Genomic DNA, 6,897 nt, shown 5'->3' on the forward strand with positions numbered 1-6,897 from the left:
CAAATTTTGAGCTATTTAACCATAGGCTACTCCATTCCAGCAATACCAGCTGATAAATGCATGTTATGCCTCATACTTACTGTTAGCCTAGAGATCAAATTCCATGGTAAATCCCCTTGATTTTGTTGAGATGTCTTACTTTGATATAAACCGGGCAAGTTAACAATGCATAAGAAGTTGCCTATGAATAAGCCTTACAACAACTGCCTGTGGTCAGGATTTTTAAAGTAATTATTTCATTTATCATACTTTTTTGACTTTAGACTGCGCTGAAGTTAAAGGGGCCATGGCACAAGACTTTTTTAAGATGTCAAATAAATCTTTGGTGTCCCCAGAGCACATATGTGAAGTTTTAGCTCAAAATACCATATAAATCATTTATTATAGCATGTTAAAATTGCCACTTTGTAGGTGTGTGCAAAAAAGTGCCGTTTTGGGTGTGTCCTTTAAAATGCAAATGAGCTGATGAAATTCAAACACTGATCATAATGATGGTGGTTTGTTGCAATTAAAACTCAATTGTGCTTTTCTCTGCACTAAATGGCAGTGCTGTGGTTGGATAGTGCAGATTAAGGTCTGTTATTATTATAATAAGAGCTCCTTATGACATCATAAGGAGAGCCAAATTTCAACGACCTATTTTTTTCATGTGCTTGTAGAGAATGGTTTACCAAAACTAAGTTACTGGGTTGATCTTTTTCACATTTTCTAGGTTGATAGAAGCACTGGGGACCCAATCATAGCACTTAAACATGGAAAAAGTCAGATTTTCATGTCATGGCCCCTTTAAACTGTGTTGTCTTTAGGATAAGTGAATGCCCTCTATTTCCACAGCAGGGCTTGTGTAATCTTTAGCAGTTTCTCAAGACCTAGGGTCAGATAGGATGGTAAGATGTTATAATTTCTTGACAAAGGTGTAGCTGTACTTCATTGTTAGCTTTGAAACATGATATAGTAAAACCCACCACTTAAGATGTGCATGCCATGACACACATTTCAAACAGTCTTTCCAGGTTCCTCTCATATCTGCAAGGTCATATTAAGTGTAAGTGTAGAATTTGGGCTACAAAATGTCATAAGATACCTATGTGAAAGACATATTCTTTAACCACAAGCTTCCTCTGACCAAACCTTTGCCAAGTCGCAAATTAACATTGATTAAGTAACAACAGAAGCCTTTTGTTTAAATACCTCCCTTAAAACAAAGAAAAAAGAAAAAAGTGCAGCACTCGTGTTTCAACTGTCTTGTTATTTTTCCGCACATAAAAATTTCATGATGAAATAAAGCAGTCCGTGCTAGGTTATGGAGATGGACGGCTAACTGTACCTGACTCTGTTGGTCAGTGAACACGGTTGAATGGTCGTTACCTTAAACAATAACTTAAACCTTAGTAAACTAGTTGACTACATAACATTGTTTAACACACAAGCACACCCACAGGCACTCAAGACTCGAAGAGTAGAAATTTGAAGGAAAGGAAATGTCTACAGAAATGTTCGAATATTAAATGTTTATCTAGAGGGAAACAGAAAGAAAAATGATAAAGACATCCATATGGAAATGACGAGCTGGAATGTTATTTATCCTCAGACAAATAAATTACCGATGCAGACTTTGGGAACCTGACCCTGATGTCTGGGGAATCTCAAAAGTAACAATAATCAAATACATCATTCTTTCTATTCATTCTGCTGTGGATTAAATTTTACAGGGCCAGTGAATGGGAATAGCAACCGTCGACATCATCTCAGAAATGCTGGCTGGGGCTTTGCTTTTGCTGGCCGCTGATTCAAAGGACTTTATGTGAGGAAAGAGAGAAAAAGCAGGTGGAGAAAGAGAAAAGGATATGTCTTGATGTCTTTATGCTAAAGGTTATCAATGCTTAGATCCTCATGATATTTAGAATTATACTATTTAGATATAATGTGGTGTTGTGGTGGATATGCCTAATAGTTTTTGCACTGTTGCAATGTGTTAGTGAACCGCACTTGTTGAATAACCTTCTGTTTATTTGTGTTGATAAAAATTGTTACAGTAAATTCAAATGCTTAAAGTTGACATGATAACGCTTACTTCTAACAAACAAGACTGTAAAAAGTAAAAAGTTGTGTCACACCCCGAGGGCAGACCCAACTATGCTAAGGGTCACACCCCTCTCAACTCTTCCACCTCGAGGAGTTTCCCAAGACCACCCCAATGACCAGACAGACGAGTATACTATAATTAAAATAAACTTTATTAAATATTTAAAAGGAAAAGGGGGGAAAGGGGGAAGGGCAATTTAAAACTAATGTGTCTCTTCTTCGCCTCCAGGGCCACTTGAGGGAAAGACTGGGGACAGGGGCTCCGTAGGGGCTCTGGCCCAACAATCCGTGGCGCGCTCCGCTTCTCCTGGAGGCAGAATCAAACAAAAGTCAAACAAGGTAGAGTACTTCGAGGTCAAACGCTGTTCGTCCACCCGGGACCTTCGGCAGAACAGGTAAGTAAGAGTTTGTACACAGGTCAAGTTTACTCCACAGGTTACGCTACTCACAGCACTGGGGATCTTCGTACACACACAGAGCTTCACTTGTACAGGTAGGTATTTGCTATAAGCACAGAGCAGGTTTACTTTACAGGTCACGTTACTCACAGCACTGGGGATCTTCGTACACACACAGAGCTTCACTTGTACAGGTAGGTATTTGCTATAAGCACAGAACAGGCTGACTTCACAGGTCACGTTACTCACAGCACTGGGGATCTTCGTACACACACAGAGCTTCACTTGTACAGGTAGGTATTTGCTATAAGCACAGAACAGGTTTACTTTACAGGTCACGTTACTCACAGCACTGGGGATCTTCGTACACACACAGAGCTTCACTTGTACAGGTAGGTATTTGCTATAAGCACAGAGCAGGTTTACTTTACAGGTCACATTACTCACAGCACTGGGGATCTTCGTACACACAGAGCTTCACTTGTACAGGTAGGTATTTGCTATAAGCACAGAACAGGTTTACTTCACAGGTCACGTTACTCACAGCACTGGGGATCTTCGTACACACACAGAGATTCACTTGTACAGGTAGATATTTGCTATAAGCACAGAACAGGTTTACTTTACAGGTCACGTTACTCACAGCACTGGGGATCTTCGTACACACAGAGCTTCACTTGTACAGGTAGGTATTTGCTATAAGCACAGAACAGGTTTACTTCACAGGTCACGTTACTCACAGCACTGGGGATCTTCGTACACACACAGAGCTTCACTTGTACAGGTAGATATTTGCTATAAGCACAGAACAGGTTTACTTTACAGGTCACGTTACTCACAGCACTGGGGATCTTCGTACACACACAGAGCTTCACTTGTACGGGTAGGTATTTGCTATAAGCACAAAACAAGTTTACTTTACAGGTCACGTTACTCACAGGACTGGGGATCTTCGTACACAGAGCTTTCCTTGCAAACAGTGGGCTTTCGCTACAGTGCTGGTACACCGTATTCCTTCGCCCATCCACTCAAACTGTCCGGGCGTCGTAGGGACTAGTGGGGCTGATGACACGGAGCCGAACGCTTCCCGAACTCCCCCTCCTTCTTCACCAACCGGGGTCACGAGTTGGGGCGAACTTTCGTCGGGGCTCCGCTCACCACGAGCTTCTGGTAGAAAGGTCAGTACATACACTGCTACAACCCACAGTCCGCACAGTACACTCTTGGTAATACTCACTGGGCTTCACCACTGTCTGCTCTAGGGATAAATGAAGCTCTCGTGGACACACCCCGGGCACAGGGCTAAATATTCTCGCTCTCTTTAGGACCCAGGCCACAACGGATGTCGTCGTCTCGCGACTCGTCTGAGGCTAGGCAGTTTGAACGCTACAAACACAGCAAGTAAAGCATAAACACCATCAATCAGTGAAACTCACCCACAGCACTCTTATAAACTTCACGTGGTTTTTAAATCGCCCTTGCCACCTGGCTACGACGACCTCGAGAGGATGGTTGGGCAGTAACTGGACCGCCAATGAGAGTAAGATGTGTGTATTCACAGGCCCGGCGTGTTGATTTCTCTCCCCTGGCTCACCTGTGTTTCTGTTTCCCCACAGGGCCACTGTTCTACTAGCGAACGGTGCTTCCCATCAGGTCCTTCGTCCGTACTTCCGGTCAACCCGCGGCTCACCCACGCTGTCCTCTCCAGTGGGGCCAGGGACCTCAAAAACACAAAGGAACACACCAAAACAACTCTTCGTACAAGTATGGCTCAGATAAGTACCGCAACTGTTACTCACGCTTAGTTGTCCACAACTGTTATTCGCTACACTCTTGGTGGCTCTGTGTTCACTCCTTCTCTGATGAAACTCCTCAATATTCCTTCGTCAACTGACTGTCCCTTTTCTTCTCTCTTCCCCAATAGCACGATCCAACCAGCCTGGTCCGTCTGCAAAGCAGCAACACAGCGTAGACAAGTACACCACAAGCACCCCGTTTGATGTCTACAAAGGTCTTTTTATACGCTGACTCTTCTCCTCGTCAGCCTACCAGCGACCGCTGTGCAAATTATCCCCACCTGCGCGCAATCAGGCTTAATTTGACTTCGGGGAAACCCCGGAAATGAAATGTGGAAGCCGGGTTCCGCCCGTCGTTCATTCAAAATGTGGAAGCCGGGTTCCGCCCGTCGTTCATTCAAAACGTCACCTGTGACATCCTCCCCCGCCGAAATGGTTCTAGTCCCTAGAACCGCTTCCTGTGACCCACTCTCCATATCTGATGGGCGGCCGCCCCCGGGTTTCCCGCTGGGGGCGCTGTGGTAGGGGCTCTGGGGCTTCTTCCGCAGGTAAATCATCCGGCTCTCCTGGAGCCTCTGGGGCTCCTTCGGCAGGTAAGTTGTCCGGCTCTCCTGGAGCCTCTGGGGCTACGTCGTTCGCTGGATCCACTACGACAGGTAAGTTCTCAGGCTCCCTTGGGGCCACTCGGGCCGGCCCCTCCGCCGGGCCTCTTGGAAAGATGACCCACCCTCCGTACCAGGGGGCAGCAGTCTCTGGCTCCTTAGGAGCCACCTCTGTGACTAGCGGGGGATAGTTTGGACAGGGGCGAATCATGTTCCGATGGACCACCCGATCTGGTCCGGGCTTCCCTTCTGGTCGGATCGTATATACCGGCTGCCTCGGTCTCTGCTGCTGTTGCACAATATATGGTCTCGCCTCCCACCGATCACTCAGCTTGCCTCCGCCTAGCCGCCGATTATCTCGGACCAGTACCCTTTCCCCAGGAAGCAAGGGGGCGTCCCGTGCCGTCCTGTCGTATAACCTCTTGTTCTTGTCCCCCGCCGCCTGGATCTTCTTATTGACCTGTTCATATGCGAAGTGGAGACGGTGGTGGTGTCGTCCTACCCACTCGGTCACGTTCCCTTCTTGCTCTTCTCCCGATGTACCCAATAGGAGATCTGTGGGCAGGCGAATGTGTCTACCGAACATTAAATACGTGGGGGCATACCCCGTCGTGCTGTGGATGCTATTGTTGTAAGCTTGTAATAAGTTCGGTAAGGCACTCACCCAATCGTCCTGGCGTCTCTGATCCAGCGTTCCCAACAGGTTCAACAACGTCTGGTTAAACCGCTCACATCTCCCATTCCCTTGGGGATGGTACGAGGTCGTGTGGGTCTTCACACACCCATATAACTGGCACAGTTCTCGTATTATACGGGACTCGAAGTTTGGGCCCTGGTCTGAGTGCAGGAACTCAGGGCACCCAAACGGCTGAAAGACCGCCCTCCACAGTGCGGTGGCCGTAGTACTTGCGGTCTGGTCGAGGGTAGGGATGGCCCAGGCGTACTTGGTGAACAAGTCCGTCACGACCAAGATGTTCTGATATCGGTCCTTCGGACGACTCAGGGTCAGATAATCCATCGCTACAATATGGAGGGGGGCCTTTGCGTGGATGGGTACTATCGGTGCTCGTGGTTCCTGCCGAGATTTAAACAGAGTACATCGGGGACATGCTTTAATGAACGTACTCACCGAATCCTCCATCCCTGGCCAATAAAAGTGTCGGCGTAGTAGTGACGTGGTACGCTCCTGCCCCTGATGCCCCATCTGGTCATGGTAGGCCTCCAGGAGTGTCCGGACTAGGCTGGTCGGCACCACAATCTGTCTGACAGTGTTGCCAGATCTCGCGAGACAAATAAGCAACCAGGCCTGTGAAAACAAGCCCAAAACAAGCGACTTTTCTACACCAACACCCCCCCCCCGTCCGTAAGCCTAAAAAAACACAAAGCTGATATATTTGGTTAAAGCTGTGAGTGATAAGCACGCGAGACGGCAGAACGTTGCTATGGTAATTTCTGTGTCAATCATCACATTTTCGGGAGTGAGTCTTGTTCCATACAGACATGAAATGAACATTTAGGGGATTCACTCCTGCATTTAAATGCGGTTGTCATTCTCGAAAGTTTGCAGTGTGTTCGAGACCATTGAGGAAAACGGGGCTGCATTTTTTATGTTTCTATGTGCTATCATCATGTTGTACGAGGTCCGCATGGTGTGCACGTATTTCACACTTAACTGATATTCTGCACAGTGCTTTGAGTCGTCCAGCAGAGGTTGAATCCATTCTTTTACTCCTTTCTCTTTCTCCCAGTCTTTTCCCACTTTGTCCCAGGCATTTGTTCCTCCAAAAAACTCTCCTACAGTCCAGTCAGTCAACATCAGTCGCATCTCGCGCGCATTCATTTAAAGTTTACATCACTCATACTGACTACGTTATCCTAAAAACAGGTTGCCCTGCTCTGCCTCTGATTGGCTAGTACTCGTTGCCATCTGGGTCAGAGCCAATTAGAAACAGGTGTGGGTGGGAAAAACTGGTGTCTCCTGTGTGTATGGGGAAATGGGAGAGACGGAGAGAACAG

This window comes from Paramisgurnus dabryanus, chromosome 1, assembly GCF_030506205.2.
Source record: "Paramisgurnus dabryanus chromosome 1, PD_genome_1.1, whole genome shotgun sequence".
NCBI classification, from domain to species: Eukaryota; Metazoa; Chordata; class Actinopteri; order Cypriniformes; family Cobitidae; genus Paramisgurnus; species Paramisgurnus dabryanus.